The sequence below is a fragment of the Pseudonaja textilis genome, chromosome 1, assembly GCF_049901715.1.
Source record: "Pseudonaja textilis isolate UNSWEBS1 chromosome 1, rPseTex1.2, whole genome shotgun sequence".
Lineage (NCBI taxonomy): Eukaryota > Metazoa > Chordata > Lepidosauria > Squamata > Elapidae > Pseudonaja > Pseudonaja textilis.
In genome coordinates this window covers 273,233,914-273,253,536 of record NC_141990.1, presented here as the reverse complement: position 1 = coordinate 273,253,536, position 19,623 = coordinate 273,233,914, and the positions used below count along the sequence as shown (strand labels likewise).

Sequence of the window (19,623 nt, the reverse complement as noted above, 5' to 3'; positions counted from 1 at the left end):
TTTTTTTCTTTTCTGGATTATGTTGCTCTGTTGTTTTGCAAACGTGGAAGACAGAAATGAAGGCATGCATCCAGGCCATCAAAACAAGCTACACAGAGTGGGCTTTGGAGATCACAGACATATATTAGAAATAAATCTAAGAAACTTAAAGTTACATCATCTCCCAATAGGCTACATTATAAATAGAGCATGCAGAACAATTTTGGAAACAGCAAGAATTTACTATGATTGAACTTTGGGTGTATTTACCTTTCAAAGTATTGCTGCAAAAACTATTGCTGTGTGAGGTAAGAATATATTTAAACATTGCTCTGCACTGCATATGTTTTCTAAGAATTTCCATGTGTGAGATCAATAAAGATGCTGCTGGATAATAAAACCTTTCGCTGGTGACAGACTAACAGCTTTTGATTAATAGCTATGACTTATACTATTCTAAGAAAAGAGTATCAGATGAAATCTGTTGCATGAGACTAACAACCAATCACACCATACATTATGTCTCAGATATGGCCAATCAGATACCTACAAAATGCTCTCCTGTTTTATTATTCCAAATTTGCTATATTCTAAAGGATGTGCTATAGGAAACCAGGTGATTGATCCATTTAGTCCAGCTCCATGCACTCAACATGATAGTGGTTTTCCAAGATTTAATGTGGAGCTCTTCCACTACTAGACCTTCAACCAGCTCTTTCTTCTGAAAGTTCAGATGATGTGAAGGATTGAAGTTAGAAGTTTTTTAACTGTATGGCAGTCATGAGTGCCTAGGAGATTTGAACTAGAAGAGTCCTAATTGTTCTAAATGAAAATTTAATTTTAAATGTAAAAATTTAAGTGACAATCATTTATCTGAAATGGTATGGGGTCTCCTGTTTGAACTCCAAGGTCCAGGTTTCTTCCAACTCTATTATTCTATTTGCTATTTAATTGGGATGCTTCTTAGGTATGTAAAAAAATAAAATAGGAAAGCTGATTCTATGGTTTGAAAGGTTTATTTATATAAGTATGACAAGGCAGGTATTGTCAGACTAAAATAGTATAATCTGATTTGAAATTCAATACCAATAAATAACTGGTACCAATAACTGCCTTTTCACCCCTTCAAGAATGATATACTGCACCATTTAGCATCAGAGGCGGTATTCAGCAGGTTCTGACCAGTTCTGGAGAACCGGTAGTGAAAATTTTGAAAAGTTCAGACAACCGGTAGCAGAAATTTTGAGTATTTCAGAGAACTGGCAAATACCACCTCTGACTGCCCCTGACCCCATCTATTCTCTGCCTCCCTAGTCCCAGCTGATTGGCTGGATCTTCTTTTGTTGCCCTGCACAGGAAAACAGAGCTGGAAAGCAGGTTAGTGGGATGGGGAGAGAATGGGATTTTATAGTATACTTCCCCTGCCACGCCCTCCAAGCCACACCATGCCCACCAAGCCACGTCCACAGAACCGGTAGCAATTTTTTTTGAATCCCACCACTGTTTAGTATACTTCATGATGAGTAAAACGTTCTTCTGATTTACTACTATATTATTACAATGGTTTCAGTTTTCATTACAGCTGTATAATAGTACTATTTGTCTAGTATAATGTTGACCAAACTTTTAAATATATGTGTAAACATACAAACCAAAAACAAAATCGTAAACCTGGAAAGCCATTGCCAAAAACTATGCAGCACTGTGCTATGTGGATTGGCCTAACTTCATATAAGGAAGTTTGCCAAATCCTCACATTAAAAAAAACAACACCTGTTTCATTTGGGAATGTTGTGTTATCTGCTATTGTCAGTGGTATCCAACCACTAAAACAAATTTTCACTAACAGCAATACATTTATTATACTGAATTCATTTTAGCTACTTCCAAAGGTTTTAATCTTTCCAAATTCAGATTAAACACACCCAAAATGGATCTGAGATCTTTGGATAATTCTCAGACCTATTAAGATACCAGAGTAACAAGAGCAATAGCGCTTAGACTTATATACTGCTTCATAGTGCTTTACAGCCCTCTCTAAGTGGTTTTACAGAGTCAGCATATTGCCCCCAACAATCTGGGTCCTCATTTTACCCACTTCGGAAGGATGGAAGGCTGAGTCAGCTTTGAGCCTGGTGGGATAGTCAGCAGAAGTGACCTGCAGTATAGCACTGCGCCACCGAGGCTTAGCACCGAATGCGAAGAACACGGGCTTATTTGCATGTTTACACATTTATGTATTGGCAGAGAACTGCTAGATAGTCAATATGGTTGAGATCTATCAGCCAGACAGTGCTTTCCTAGTACCAATAATTGAATTTTTCATCCCAACACCTCAAAATCATACTTAAACACACACGCCATCTTGCTGAAACACGCATCCTTTCTTATATTTCCCAGAGTAGAATATATTACTTTTTGCCCATGTTAGGAAACTTCTGTTGCCTTCAAATTTCCAAACTCTGGAGTGCTGGCACATCTGCATGTTGGTTTTCTTTTGTCATCATGCCAATAAGATGCTACAATAAAATAGTAGCAGTAGTAGTAGTAGTAGTAGTAGTAGTAGTAGTAGTAGTAGTAGGTGGAGAAGGAGGAAGAGGAAGAGGAAGAGGAAGAAGAAGAGGAAGAGGAAGAAGAAGAGGACTCCTTCAAGTACAAAGCAATGATATGTTCCATTTCTGAAGTGATGTTTACTGTTTTGAAATGGCATTTTCCAGTTCATAATTTCAGTGTTGCTCATACACGGATATATACTAATTGCTTACATTTGGAATCCTCTGGTTACATCATATGAACACCAGGGAGCAAATTTCCCACAAGTATTATGGTTGAGCTTTTCTCTGGAAGAATCCAATGACTTCATACGAGATTTTTGAAATAGTTAATGATTTTACATGAAGACATGGGTTCCACTTCAAGTAATTGTTATAATAACTGTACATAGTTATAATAATAAAAAGCAGATACTTGAAACAATGTGTTTTTGCATTACAAACTATACAATTCCAACAGATCTCTGTTCAAGGACCATAAATAAGTGTTAACTATGTAATGGCCCAAGATTTGATCCAAAATAGTAAAGAGCTCCATGGTAAATGAATATGTCATAATTTTATTTATTTAAAATATTTATAGCCTATGCAGATAAACCTGTGGGGAGTACAGTCCATAAAAGATGAAACAATAAAAACAAGTAAAATAAATAAATAACTTAAGACATATGACAATAAACAAACATCTGTAACAGAGAAATTGAAAAGATAAAAGGTATGGTTGTTAAGCTGTAGATGCAAAGGTCCCAAATGCAAAAGCACAAAGGCAGATAATATCAGCATTTGCTTGGCTTCCAGAAAAATAAAATTGCTATGCAAGAGAACCACAACAGAAATGACTTTCTCCTGTATCATTACCAAATGTGCCTTTCCCTGCTGTGGTCAGTCTTAACTTTTGGAAAGGCACATACTAGCAGAGCTGTTCTCTATAGCAAGGATTCCCAATCTTGGCAAATTTAAGGTGTCTGGACTTCAACTCCCAGAATTCCCAACAAGTTAGTAATATTGGGAAATCTTGCTCTATAGTATCAGGATGTTAAACTACTAAGGGATGTAAACAACATTAGTAATATGTTAAAGTTAAACTGGTAATGTATCAGTGATGGTATTCTACCAGTTGGCCCGGTTTTGCAGTGGAGACTGAACCAGTTCTTTTCACCACTCTGCTGTTGGCCCACCTGCCTGGGTTCCCATACTCACCTTTATCCTCTGAATTTGAAGCACAGCTGCTTTTTGTGGCACAGAAGAGTGCCGTGAGGCAGCTGCTGAAGCGATTGGGATCATGCAGGCTTGCAGGAGGTGAGTTAGAATGCCTCTGTGCCTGCACAAACACCTCTGTGCCTGTACGAAATGCGCCTTTGGCGCATGCATGCATGCACCCACCAAGCCACGCCCACTGAACTGGTGGTAAATATTTGAATCCCACCACTGTAATATATATGGATCTACAGGAGGCAATTCTTTTAAGACCAGAGTTCAGTGCATTCCAAAAAGTGTTTCAGATAACAGCCTTGCTACCAGTTTCTACCTCATCTGAACTCCAGGTCACCTTAAAGGGCTGACTCACATGGAGTATTTTGCAGGATCCAAATGGGTAGTTAACAGGGAGTGAACTACTGGAACCAAGATATTTAAACAAGATATTTAGGAAAGGTTGCAAATACCAGGAAAGACCCAGTTGGTCAAATGAACTCTGGCCCTCTGATGCCCCTCAGGCTTATGAAGTCAATGATATATCCAGCACTGCGCTGAGGCTGGAAACCTGCTTCTTTAGAGGCATTGCTATCCCAAGTAGAATTAGAGTGTAATCTACTTTGTGGATCCGTGACCTTGCAGGCCAAATAGTCTAGATAATGTCATGTTTGCCCTCATCTAACCCATCACAACCCAGAGCACTAGTCCAACAGCATCTCTTCTGACTATGATGATTTAACAAAAAGAGCTGAATGTCATGAACACCTCAGGGGCACCAAGTCACAAATTATTGGAAGATCATTAGATGATATGAACCTAGTAGCTTCATATGTCTGAATGTTAAATCACAAGTTTAAAGCGCAGCTTAGCCACTATGGAGTCCTGAACAGGGGTGGAATTCAAATTTTTTGACACAGGTTCTGTGGGCGTGGCTTAGGTGGTGGGCGTGGCTTGGTGGTCATGTGACTGGGTGGACATGGCTTGGTGGTCATGTTATTGGCTGGGTGTGGCCAACTCAACATCACTCACTTCAAGGCACGCATCTCCTCGCCTGGCCTCTCATGACTGTGGGGATGCTGCAACAGTCGTAAGTGTGAAAAACACCCAATTACAATGGTTATAGCTAATCAGAGGTGGTATTCAACAGATTTTGACCAGTTCTGGAGAACAGGCAGTGGAAATTTTGAACAGTTCAGAGAACCGGCAAATACCACCTCTGACTGGCTATTTTACAGTATCCTTCCCCTGCCACACCCACCAAGCCACGCTCACAGAACCGGTAGTAAAAAAATTTGAATTCCACCACTGTAGCTAATCCATTTCCATCAAGAAGTTCTGAAACTGATTAGCTACTGTCTGCTTGAGCACCTTGTCTTAAAAAAAGTAAGGTCTCAAGTAACACTACTAGGCCCATAAACATGCTATTGAGGAACAAAATATTTTAGTTTCAAAATAATGAGGAATCAGCATTAATATAATAAGGCATTTACCACTTTCTTGGATCAATCTACCCCTCAGTTAGATCTTGGACACCTAAGATCTCAGTTAAAGAGAATATATGTAGCTCAGGATTAAACTGTGGAGTCCTTGGTGCTCTCTGAGTTTGCTTGCTTGCTTGCTGATGTTTCATAATCAAACTGCTGTACATAACACTGAACATATGTAAGCAAACAGCCAACTCAGAAAGCACCAATGATTCCACAGGAAGAATCCTAAAAGCATCTCACTAGCTGATCTTAAAGCTTCAGGTACATGACCAGTCCTTGATATACAACCATTTGTTTAGTAACCATTTAAAGTTACAGCTGCACTGAAAAAGCTATTTGTGGCTGTTTTTCACACTTATGACCATTGTAGTATCGCCATGACCAGGGGCTTGGCAACTGGCATGTACTTATGATCTTTCTAGCTGGCTTCCAACAAGCAAAGGCCATGAGGGAAGTCAGATTTGCTTAACAACCACATGATTCACTTAAGAACCATATGATTTGCACAACTGTGGTAAAAATGGGGTGCAACTCACTTAACAATTGCCTTGTGTAGCAATGGAAATTTTGGGTTTAACTGTGGTCGTAGGTCGAGGACCACCTGTATGTCAATAGTTTTTCCCATGATTTTTCGTTTGTTTCTTCTGTAATTCTGTTGAAAAGTTCCAGGCCTTTAAACTTAATAGGTAACAGAACAAACATCTGGGAAAAACCTCTAACATTGCTATTTTTAAAAATTATGTTTAAGTGTTGTTTTACACAACAAGTCTATTTCTTTCATGTTGTTTCTTTTGTTGGCTTTGTTCTAGTGTTGTTTTTCTCATTTGTTCACATAGTTTGGGTTTCAAAATTATCCTGAAAATGTGATTGCCTCACAACCCTCTGTGAATGTTAAATTATAACACAGTTTAAAAAAAAATCTAAAAAAATCTGAATAAAATTCAGTTTGGGCATCTTGAAAAATAGATCCGTACCAGGAAAGTCTATCATGTATGTACTAAATCAAACTTATTTCTAAAGTAGTAAGAGATGTGAAAGATGAATTCATTAAAATGTGATCTTACTAGAAAACTATTGAACATATAACTGGGCTGAGAAGTTCAGAGCCAACATTCCATTCGACAATATGGTGACATTCTTAGGCAGATGATGCTGGGAACAGCAGCTGAAGGGAACAAAGATTGTTTCCACCATTTCCCCAGTTATCCTGATGTCATGCACCCTGCATCCTGATTATCCTGATGTCATGCACCCTGCATCCTGATTATCCTGATGTCATGCACCCTGCATCCCCTGGTAACTATTAGGAAGTAGTGGGATTGATTTATTTTTTTTAACTACCGGTTCTGTGGACGTGGCTTGGTGGGCATGGCATGGCTTGGTGGGCATGGCAGGGGAAGGTTACTACAAAATCCCATTCCCTCTCCATCCCACTAACCTGCTTTCCAGCTCCATTCTCCTGTGCAGGGCAACAAAAGAAGACTCAGACAATCAGCTGGGACTAGGGAGGCAGAGAATAGATGGGGGTGGGGCAGTCAGAGGTGGTATTTGTTGATTCTCTGAACTAGTCAAAATTTCTGCTACTCCAGAACTGGTCAGAATCAGCTGAATACCACCTCTGGAAATGATGGAGAAAAATGTCCTATCCGTAATATTTAAGTAACATTCTAATGCCAGGTTTTTGTTTCTGAGAAAAGGTGTTGGACTAAAAGTTATTATTGAAAAAATGATAAACTGCTTAAAAATATATCTCTGATGGATTTGCAATGGCTACGCAAGAATTTTGGACTTTCATTTTCATCAGCATTTCTTAAATTCTGGATTTCAGATCAAAATCCTAATAACTGCTGATTCTCAGTTCAAATACCTGAGTTAACAATATTTAATTCTGAGTGTATATTGTTTAATGCCACTATTCTGTCTTTTTGACACCTTTTGACACAGGTTTTGTCTATGAGAGACTCCAGACACTGAACATGTAAGGTGAAATGGAAATATAAGCTTGTGATTTCAATATTTGAAGTTTTACAGAACAATTTGGTGAATGTATATATCACAAATCTCTCCAAACCAAATGTTATTCTCCTCATTCTATAAACTCATGCATCCTCATACAATGAGGACATACCTGTAGCTGTAACTTTACAGAGAAATACATGAATAGGAAGTGTTTATGTATATGAAAAATTCAATTAGAATGCTCCTCATTCTTTCCCCATATTATGTTATACAACCATTGGATGGATAAACTATTACAAGGTTTGAATATGGGTAGAAGCAAAATAAATAAATAAATCAAAGCAGAGAGACAAGTTGGAATTTTCAAAAATGAAAAGGTCAAGTGGAATTCATTTTATAGGGTGAACTGTTATAATGGAGGTAATGATTATAATGTATGTGAGTTTAGAACAGACAATAGAAGGACTGGAACACCATACCCATATGGAGACAACATAGTGGTACAAGGTAGCAACTTTTTAACCACATTTTAAAAGCTTCATACTTATGGGGATTTTTTTCATGTAAATAAATATTCCCAAAACAGGAGTTATCAATTAACACATAACACTGAATTTGGAATGTCAACAATATCCAGGATTTGTTTTCATAAATTAAAAAAAAACAGATTCAGTCTTACCATGATGGAATAACTGCCAGATTAGCCATACAGATTTTGGTGGATGGCTCATGAATACGCTTTCAAATTGTTTACAAAAACTTACCACAAAATTGTGCGCTTTGCAACCTGAAAAAACCCCTATCCATCTGTGACATTTTTCTACAAACAATTCACTCAGTAGAATGAGTGAATGAAAGATTTGATCATGCCTTTTTTCCTGCTTAAATGGCAACCTCAGAGATCAACCACATTTCCCTCCTTGTCTATTTACACTTATAGTACCTTTAACAGAAACAGGCTGTGCTCCTTGACCTAGCAGGAAGAACACATTATTTCCAATGGGATTTAAGCCATTGAAATTCTGGGAGAATCAAACTGTCAAGAAACAGGGACAATTTTGACAACTTATTGTGAACAATCTGAGCAGAGTATCTCTGATTACCTTTCATAGGTGAATACATTTACAATCAGAATAGAGCTGGAAGGGACCTTGGAGCTTCTAGTCCAGCCTGCTGCACAAGCAGGAGATCCTATATCATTTCAGACAAGTGATTGTCCAATCTCTTCTTAAAAGCTTCCAGTGATGAAGTACCCACAATGTCTGAGACAAGCTGTTCCACTATTAGGAAGTTTCTCCTTAATTGCAGGTTGCTTCTCTCCTTGATTAGTTTCCATCTGCAAAAAAAAAAGAAAAGAAGAAACCACGCCCACCCAGTCACATGGCCACACCCACCTAGCCACGCCCACAGAATCAGTAGTAAAAATATTTGCATCCCATCCCTGCTCCAACTGTTCTTCATGTGTTTATCATACATAGACAATTGCCCTTTGATTTTTAAAAAAGGTGACAGTACATATACTAACAGCAAGAAATTAATCTTTGGCACTCAGAAGTTGTACAAAGAAATCTATGTTGTTGATGAAAATATTTTTGTTGAGGCTGCCATTTCTACTGGTATGATCCAACCAAACGGGGGGAAATGGTTCATTGTGTCTAATGACTTTTATGCTTTGCTTATTAATTAGGTATATCAAATAAAGAGATGTTTTACTGAAAGCCACAATTCATATCGCTGAAAATCAGAATATAACCAAGCAATTTTCAGAATGTATGTGGAAAGTGTTGGTTAGATAGGCCAATGTTTAATGAATTGTCTGGGCCCATTGTCTAACTGAGAAATTTGAAATCTCGGTCTCCCTCCAAAAAGAACCATAAGCTTTCATTACTATCATCCATCTCAACATTTCTCTTTGACAACATTACTTCAGCATTACTTGTGGTACAAGCCAGAAATAGCAAGCTTTTCAGTAAACACATGTTCTGTAGGAGAAAATTATAATTAGTAACCCTGGAAGGCTTGGGCCATTTCTTTTTCAGACGTTAACTCCTAAATTCTGAGAAGTTGTTCATTCAAAACTTCCCTGTCATAAGAAAGCAAAAGGGAGAGGAGTTGAATTATAATGAGGACACTGAAAAAGCGGACATATCTAATGGATAGAAATCTTAGATAGTATATGCGTAAAATAATCTACACATATTTTTCAGATATGTTCAATTGATCTTTGAATTAAAAAAAAATCAGGTGCAAAAACCCACCGTATGGAAGAAATTAAAATTAATCATGCAAAAATGCATTGTCTTGATCTTCCAATTAGTTTCATAATCATTGCACCCCAAATCAAGTTTCAAAGTCCCACAGTGGGAATGTTTCCCCCAAAATGAGATTGTGATTAACCCATTCTCAGCCATAATTTCTTGCTGGCTCTTCTGGTATCTGTGAAGACATCTAAACAGAACAATGTGAACTTGCTTTGCTAATGTAAGGAGCTGAGAATAGGCTTTAGTTTAGATTCTGATTAGGAAGTAATTCGCATACATGAAGGAAGGGAGTAAAAATGGAGTGGAAAGCCTTAAAAACACACAGGAGAACTCTGGAAATAAAACCCTGGAAATGAAGGTGTCTGAAATCTATGAAGCAATTTTTTTGGCACAATGCAGGGGGAATGCTGAAAGGGGCTGTAGGATAAGATGTGGGACTTTAGCTATTCATTGCAGAGGACATTGATGGAATGGAAGATGACAGAATTACCCATATTTTTCGGACTATAAGACGCTCCAAAGTATAAGATGTACCTAGCTTTGGGGGAGGAAAACAAGAAAACAAATCTTCCTCTGCTTCTGCCTCCCAGCAATTTGCCTCCTTAGAACAAACAACAAACAGCCTGATCAGTTTCAGCCCAGCCTGATTAGCACAAGCAGCTGATTGTTGGTTAGATCGGCCTCCTGACGATCAGCTGTTTCAGGCTGCAGGGATTGACATCACCTATTGCCACTTCCACGTGCCCTGTTTTCGGCCTCTGTGCCCTTCATTGTCAGCCCGTACCAGGCAGCAGGGATTGGAACAGGCCGAAAACAGGGCATATAGAGGCTGAAAACGGGATATGGAGGCTGAAAATGGTGCATGTGGAGGCAGCAATAGGCAATGGCAATCCCTGAAGCCTGAAACAGCTGATCATTGGGAGGCCGATCCACCCAACAATCAGCTGCTTGTGCTAATTAGGATGTGCGGAAGCTGACCAGACTGTTTGCTGTTTGCTGCCAGGAGGCAAATTGCTGGGAGGCAGAGGCTGAAGGGTGTCGGCCAGTGGGTGGGCTTCACTGTATAAGACACACAGACATTTCCACCCACTGGGGGGGGGAGTGCATCTTATACGCCAAAAAATATGGTACCTATCAGAGGAACACCAGCTAAGTCAAACTGCTAATGCATCTCATTGAACCACAAAAGAGGAAATCTTGTCACTAATACCAGCAAATCCTTTCTTGACTCTACAATTGTGGGTGGGGGGGAGAGAAGAGTAGTATTATAATAGTCCATATAATGGTTAAGCTTAGATCTTAATTTACACACATATTCATGTTTAGAGTTGGCTAGAGCAGAAAGTTGAAATTAAGAGGGAAAATGCCATGACTTCTATTTTTGAAACACTGTCTTATCAGCTAAAGAGGGAAAATTGTTTGCCCTGCAGAGTAATTAGAAGCGTAAATACTACTTCTAAAGAACTGCTGGAAATGAAAACATGTTTCTGTTATAGGTTTTATCAGTAGTTTACTAAAGATTGGGAGATAGGGAGAGAATGAAATGCTGTTCTCTCTCTCTCTCTCTCTCTCTCTCTCTCTCTCTCTCCCTCCCTCCCCCTCCCTCTCCCTCTCTCTCTCCCCCCTTTCTCTCTCTATGAAAAATCTCTGCTGATTGAATTCTCACATCATGCTAAGGCATAATGTGGTTGCTTATGGTTTAGCATTATTTAAAAAAATATCCAATTATCCAAATTATCCAATTATGGTGTAGTATGCATCAATTAGTTCATTCTTTGTGGAAATAGCATCTTTTGTTACACTTAAGAAAGCTTTTTCAGTTTCCCCCCTCTACTCACACCATCTCCACTCTAAACATCCCTATATTTGTTATACATCTCTATATTGTGATCTTTTTAAGCATACCAAACCTTGATCAAGAAAATGCACTACTGTAAAGTCAAGGTGCTTTTTTAGGAGGCAACTGGACTTTCTTGCTTTTTCTTTGAAGACGTTTCACTTCTTGTCCAAGAAGCTTCTTCAGCTCTGACTGGATGGTGAGGAATGGAAGGATTTATATTCCTTGCAGACAACTGGTCATTTGCATCCTTTTTTAGGGCTGTTGAAGCCCTTGGAGGTTTACCTGTGTCCTCAAGATCACCTGAGTAGTGCTAATGGACTTTTAGCTATGCAATTTGGAATGAACAACCTTTGAATGGTGTGGGAGTAGGAATGGATTTCCAGAGAAAAACATTAATTAACTAAACTGAATAATTAATTAAAACTTAAGATTTCATAAAGAAAAGGAAGGGAAAGAATATGGTGGTTGAACTAAGCCTATTGTACCATGAAAACTGTATTCACAATCAAAAAAGAAATCCAGATCCTTAAGAACTATTGCAAAATTGAATAAAGGCTAATGTAGTCCTTTAACCTTGTAATTATTATAAAACTTTAGTAGTAGCAAAATTCTTTTTCATTACTACTTGTCCATAGATCACTTTAGCAATTTAAATACAGTTCTAGTTAAATGATATTGCAGAGAAAATTATTTTCTTCAGAATACTATCAACAGATTTTTATCAAAGATGTTAGGATTCAGAGCATATAACGACAAAGGAAAAAGTGAATAACTTTATACTAATTCAAAAAGCAAATTATAAGGAAAAGAAAATTACACAGGAAAAGATAAAAGTTGACCTAAATAAAATGTCAAGTGTTGAAATAAATAAATTTGATAAAAGACCGCAGTTCTGCAGTTATTGAGTCAGCAATTGGATTTTCCCAGGAAATTAGAAAATTTGGCACCAGAGGTGGTATTCAGCAAAGTCCTTACCAGTTCTGAAGAACCAGTAGCGGAAATTTTGAGTAGTTCAGAGAACCGGTAGTGGAAATTTTGAGTAGTTTGGAATACCACCTCTGACTGGCCCTACCCCATCTATTCTCTGCCTCCCGAGTCCCAGCTGATTGTCTGCATCTTCTTTTGTTACCCTGCACAGGAGAACGGAGCTGGAAAGCAGGTTAGTGGGGTGGGGAGGGAATGGGATTTTGCAGTAACCTTCCCCTGCTATGCCTACCAAGCCACACCCACCAAGCCATGCCACGCCACACCCACAGAACCAGTAGTAAAAATATTTGAATCCCACCACTGTTTGGCACAGCAGAAATGTATGATGAACAAAATAAATATTATCCCTTCCCACACTTGTCTAGTTATTTTATGATGAACACGAAATCTCTTTCTTCTTTTCCTTACTTGCAATGATTTCAAGTACAATTATCATCAATAAAAGTACAAAACAGAAGTAACACCAGACTCTCTTCTTTTTCCTTCCACATGTTTGCTTTCCCCACAAACATATATGCAGTTACAACACTTGTTAGACGCTCTGCCTTGAATTGTTACAGACATAAATATGACTGAAGAATACCTGCATCCAAGCGGTTCTCATCTTGACTGTATGCTCTGCTCTGCAGCTGGGAAAAATAGGATCCAATGCTGCTCACCACCATTGAAATCCTTTTCTTTGTCCATTCTAGAGCTCCTAGGGGGAAAAAAAACTTGAGATGACACACAGAAGATGGCAGAATTTTAAGAAAGAAACTGCTTGCCATTTTCTCAGCCAATTTTATTTATTTATTTATTGACTTTATATTGCCGCCTATTCGCCCATGGCGGCTCAAGGTGGCTTACAGAATATAAAACCACATTTAAAACAATAAAACTAATGAAAAGAATCAAATAAATTATTATAGTATAATATAATAAAATTACCCCCACCCCCTGCACCAGCAGATCAGATGAAGCATTTAATGGGCTCCATCTGGGTTCCCCAGACTCTTGTGTTTAGCCGGCAGCAGGTACAGATGGCTGAGGAGAGCGACGACTCTGATGAAGGCCCAGGACCATCAGGGAGTGGACTGCTGTCTTCAGAGATTGTGGGGGCTGGCAGCAGTGACAAGGAGGTTCCCGAGGAGCCTGTGCCAAGTGCACGTGCACACAGGATTACTCAGAGGAAAGAACAATTACAGCAGTACAGGCAACTCAGAAGTAAGGCTGCATTGTAATGGCCCCTCCCTCAAGAGGATAAAAGCCAGGATTAGAAAAGTGTTCTTTGCAGACAGCAAAAAAGCTCTTAAGCTCAACTGGTGGACATCTTAGTTCATGTCTGGAGAATCTTGTAAATTAGTTCTTATCTCTGGGTTTTTGGCAGCCTTGACAAAGAACTTGACAAGACTCTTTCTTGTCAGAGCTAATTAGTGGAAAGCAGCCTTCAGAACAGAATTCATTATTAAACTTTAAAAGGTGGGGGCTGCTGCCTTTGTCTGTGTTTGCTCTTTGGAACCCGGTTGGGTCAGAACACAGACCCGCTGGCAGAACCAGGTCTTCAGTGCCTTCCAGAAGAGTATTAGAGTTGCTAAATGCTTAAGGAAACAAAATGGCTATTTACAACTTAAGGGACACAATACACAGAGAGACAGAAAATGTTAGAAGAGAAAATAAATGCAGGCACCAAAACATTTGTTGTGGGATATAATATAAATATGTAAGGGCCAGATGGAATAGTAGTCAATGATGGTTCAGGAAAACAGTTGGCCCCAGTTTGCTGTGTTCTCTCTTGTCTCCCTAAGTTGCTACTGGGAAGGACGGAGGGTCATACAGCAAGAGAGAAGTCATTGCCCTAATTGGGTTCTCACTTCTCTGTCTGAACCAGCCACATGCCTTAAGCTTGAGATGATTAATAAATGTGCAAATGATATATTTATTTATATAGTGCTCTTAGTGTTGACAGAGGTACACTGGTAATTTATCTTCTAATAGGGCACTCAGACTCCAACTTTAAAAAGAATCAGAGTGGACTGACTTCTTGGATCTTATACAAAAACACTAGAAAGCATTTTACAAATGTCCATTAAACACTCAAAAGATGTGTGGCCTTGTTTTTTTGCTAATGCTGTGGTACATCTGAACCATTTTTTTACTACCAGTTCTGTGGGCATGGTTTGGTGGGCGTGGCAGGGGAAGGATACTGTAAAATCTCCAGTCAGAGGTGCTATTTGCTGGTTCTCTGAACTACTCAAAATTTCCACTACTGGTTTTCCAGAACTGGTCACAACCTGCTGAATACCACCTCTGATCTGAACACAACTCATTGATGAAGAGGGATTTTATATAATTCATTCCACAGAAAAAAAGTGAACATTTTCACTAATTTACTCAATTACTTTTAAAATATCGCAAACAAATAATTTTGCTCATGTTGTATTTGTTACTAGGTTATATTAAGATTTATATTAAGATTTCTTCTGCATATTCTGAAGTTTGCAGCATTATATAGTAACTAGATGTGGTTACTTTGAAAGAGAGCCATTATTCTAGCATTTTTGTTATTTAATATACACATTATAATTTATATAACTAAAGTAATATATGTTGGGTTAGGCAATATTTTAGATGCTGTGAATCATATTTAACCTGAGGGAAGGAGGATCCAAAGGCCACATTATAAAGGATACAGTGATGAAAAAAGTACAGAGCTATAGCTATAGATGCACAGAGAAGAGGCTGAGATTTCCCCTTTGTGGTGAAGAGGGTTGAACTGTTCTTTCAATATTTAACTAAGGGCGCTGCCAAATGGTTGCATTAAAGGGCTATCCATAAGACTTGGGCCAGCAAATATATATATACTGTAGCAGCACTACATTTATGACCCCAGTTGCCAATTCTTACCTTGCCACAATAACAAGGACACCAGCTGTTGCTCTCCTTTAAAGTGGGACAAGCATAGATTTCATACATTCCTCTGGATTTTTCCCCCCTCTTCTTCCACTAAGCATGCATCATCTTCTAGCAAGAAAATCACCATTCTCCATAATGTGAGCAGAGCAAAATTTGGTATTGTCCATACGGGCATGGAATGACATGTTTAGATGCATGTCAAGTAGTCCATTTAATATTCACTTGAGAACTAGTTCTATTTATTACAGGTCTAGAATGCTCTACTTGAGCTTTAAAAAGGACTACCTAATATTTGACAAGTGCTTCAGAAAATGCCAGTCGGGTATTATGCCTCTGAGGAAGCCAAGGGTCTGTCTCTACTGCACCTTAGCCAAAATGGCCATGAATGGCAGAGGGAAGGCTCACAGGAGCCGTAAGTAACATCTCAGGAAATCCCAGCCCCTGATTATATCTGAAACCACATCTTCAATACAGCAGATTAGATCAGGGCTGCCAAACTTGCAGCCCGGGGACTGGATGCATCACACACTGGCCACACCCATACCTGGTTTAGAAAAGTCGGGAAAGTCACAATACATCAAGTGGCAACACCATGATGATGCAAGTTTGACACCCCTGGACTAGATCATATCCATATCAAATCTGTATGGGGCAAAAAGGGAAACATTATTTGGAAACTGGAAACCATTACAGGCAAATTTTTGTGCCCATTGCTTATCGCTCCTATTTATTATCATTTCAGCTGCTCACTTATGAAAAAGCTAGATATACTTTTCTGTGCTGATTCATTTTATTTAAATTCATAGAAACACTTTACATTTTTTAATTACAATAATTACATCTGTTTCAGAACAAGGCGTACTTAAAAGTGATATATAAAAGAGAATTTAACAAATTTAACAAATAGTAAAATCTATCCAAGTAACAAAATCAACTGTTTTTATGACAAACGAGGTCAAATGAGATGTTTGTTTCCAAATATTGCCTTTTGCTCAAATTACAATATTGAAGATACATCAAAACAAAATATTATATTCCACTTTCCTATATTTGTTTAGTTATTCCTGTGCAGAATGTACATTTTGTAACTTTTTGCACTCTTTCTCCTACGAGAATAGTCGATAGTGCAAAATTTGGAATGCAACCCCATAAATGTCTGCTTAGAAGAAAATTTCACAATGTTGAACTGAATTCTGCCCCAAAAGTGTGTCAGGCAGCAATAGGAAACCTGATGTCCTGCAGGTATTTTAGACTTGGCAGCAATTACGCTATCTATACTTGATGACAATGGAAATCCCAAACACTGGAAACAGCACCAAATTGTCAACTCTCAATGATTAGGTTTGCAACCTGAGTTGCTGAAATACTCAGCATTCAATTATCATTGTGCATCTATTCCCTTAAATTGCCTGTTTATCAATGCCATAATTAGATGTATTATGATAAAAGTAGTAAATGTGGAGAAACTTCATTCCCAAAGGCACAGATATAAGGGTCAAAAGGAAGCCAAAATCTAGTCTTAAACAGGGAATGGCCAGAGACAATCAGACTGAGGACAGTCAAACCAAACCACATAATTGAAGATGCTCTCTCAGATACACTTTTAAAAATAGGAATGGCCATGATTGACACTCATTGGACGATGAAGTATCTCTCTCTCTTCTGGCTGGCTCAAAGATGTGGGATTGGAGATCCAGATGTTATACAGCAACTGAGGAATTAAGTGGGAGCTAGATCAGCCATAGAATAATTTGTATTATGGGAAATCATTGGAATTGTGGTACCATTGTTTTGTGGGGTCCCTCTGTGTATTTCTAGCTAAAAGAGCAGTCACTGGGATTAACCCTACAGCAGGGGTGGGATCCAACCAGTATAACTACCGGTTCGATGATTTACGTTTTGCACTGAGAATTTTTATCAACCCACAATTGGAGTGTTACTTTTGAAAAAGCCTTCCCAGTAATGGTGAACCACTGTAGGGCAAAGCCATCTAAGGGCTTGAAAAGATGATCTTAAAAGTTCTAGTTTGAAGGATAATCTAGCCCCATTCATTTGGGATCTTTAGTGTTAACCAGCACTTTGAACAGATTTGGAAAATAAGATGGGAAGTCCTTACAGATGACAAAGCAGTGGGATCCCATTGTTAGGCCCAGTTATTTATCGGTACACCATGTGTAGTTCACCACAGTAATGGGGCAATTAATGTTAAATAATTTGTAGTATGGAAAGTATATATTTCAGCTGGTATATCAGTATAATCTAAGACAGGGGTGTCAAACTTGTATTGTCATGGCATTGTCACATGACATATTGTGACTTTTTTCCTTCACTAAACCAGGTGTGGGCGTGGCTAGGTGTGGGAATGATGCATCTGGCCCGCTGGCCATGAGTTTGACATGACCTAAGAAGTGCTCTGAGCCACCAAGATCATTTAGATCTGTAATGACAATGCTGGATAAAAGAATATCCTCAAGGTACAAAGCATTCTGCCCCAAAACAAGCCAAATACTACTTGACTCTATTGTCAGAAATAATCAGACCTACTTATTTCCTTGATTATTCTGACTAAATATGTTTCTCCACTTAGGCCTCTGTAAATAGATGATCATTGGGGAACACTTGATATTGTTAAGAGACCACAATGCATTAGATTCCATTATTTTCATTGTTCAATGTAAGGCTTGAAATCTGTGAAGAGCCAATAACATGATGAAAATCTTGCTTATTTGGCTTCAGTCCAAATACAATTCTCTGAGGAATTTTTTTTTTTTAAGATTCCTCATATTGGATAAGGACCTTTCTTTCTTTTTTTAAAAAAAAATCAATTGTCTTTTGAAAGTTTCCCTTTGTATGCATTTATTTATACTTGGATAGTAGACTACTTAACAATTGTAATGGAAGGATGGGTGGATGGGTGGATAATGGGGAAAGGAGGGGGAGAGATAGATCCTTCCTTTATTGCTTTTATAAATAACTCAAGGTAGCAAATATACGTAATTCCTCCCCCAATTTTCCCCACAACAGCAACTCTCTGAGGTGAGTTAGGCTGAGAGTAGCTGGGCCAAGGTCATCCAGCCAGCTTTTATATCTAAAATGGGACTCACAATCTCCTGGTTTCTAGCCTGGGGTCTTAACCATTAGACCAAATCTACTCTCTTTGTGCTTATGAATCGTCCAATCCAGGGGTCTTCAAACTTGACAGTTTTAAGACTTGTGGACTTCAACTCCCAGAATTCCTCCTCCAGTCATGTTAGCTCAGGAATCCTGGAAGTTGAAGTTCACAAGTCTTAAACTTGCCAAGATTGAAGACTCTTCATCCAATCCCATGGAAAGGAAGAACCTACAACCTAACTAAAGGGGCTAGCTTCTGCTGATCCACATAGACTCAAGGTTTATCTTGTGGGAAAGCTCTTTTTTCCCCCCCACCCGTCCCAAAGTGGGGCCAGAACTGCTCCAGCTAATATAATTTGGCATGGGCTCTAGCGCTGTTTTCCTGATTAAAACGCCTGGCATGAGCACTTTGATTCGATGCCGTGGGATTAATCGATTAATCGTTCCAATGAGCCAGCGGGCCTTTTGGGGGCATAATAATGGTCTTTTCAAGAGTTGGGCATCACCCCCACCCCGCTTGGTTCTCGGGGAGCCTGGCTCCGTTTTTGTTTTTTTGTTTTTTAAGCGGGACAGCCAAGAGCAGCGGTCAGGGAATGGAAGGTATTCCCCGTTCCGTTCTTGCTTGGAAGGGAACCAGGATTACCTGGTGTTTGTTTGCTTACCTAACAGTCACAAGGCAACGAAGCGCAAAGAGCAGCTTCGCCCAGAGCAGAGGTCTCCGAACTTGGCAACTTTAAGCCTGGTGGACTTCAACTCCCAGGATTCTCCAGCCAGCATAGCTGGGAGTTGAAGTCATCCAGGCTTAAAGTTGCCAAGTTCGGAGACCTCTGGCCTAGACATTTGAGGTCAGCCACCCGCCCCTCCATCCCGGGTTGCCTCCCGTTCCAGGTTAAGAGGTGGAGGCCCTGGATGAGAGTCACGCTCGCAACGAGAGGGCTGCAAGCCGGCTCCGCCAAACCTGCGCAACGCGAAGCTGCCAAAAAAAAAAGGGGGGGGGAGCATCGCACCTCTGCTAAATCCCCGTTTAGTCTAGGTGGGGAGATCTTGCAGCAGGGCCGAGGGGAAGTGAGGCAAAACAGGAGCCGGCCAGCCAAACCTCATTCCTTCCGATGTAAGAAGTTAGACGGGGCCAGCCAGCTTCCTCTGGGTGGTTTCTTCCCACTCGCATCCAAACAGGAGCAAGTGCTACGAAAGTACGCACGGGGAGGGGCGGGGGGGAGACGTTTGACGTTCCTCTTCCCGATTTTCTATAAAAGGGAAAAGGCAGCCGCCCGGCCGGCCCGGCCGCCCTCCCCCAGCCGAGGAATGCCGATCTTGAACTGGGATCCCTTTTTCCTCGCTTGACCCGCAAGATAAAGAAT

The 19,623-nt window shown here is 39.5% G+C and overlaps 1 long non-coding RNA gene across 1 annotated transcript; it reads right to left on the bottom strand.

Moving 5' to 3' along the window:
* Positions 1-6,647: 6,647 nt before the first annotated feature.
* On the bottom strand, positions 6,648-19,422 carry LOC148128212 (uncharacterized). Its single transcript, XR_015741479.1, has 3 exons — positions 19,270-19,422; positions 12,843-12,956; positions 6,648-8,507 (listed from the first exon to the last, which is right to left on the bottom strand). It is a non-coding gene; the product is annotated as an uncharacterized LOC148128212 (long non-coding RNA).
* Positions 19,423-19,623: the final 201 nt, after the last annotated feature.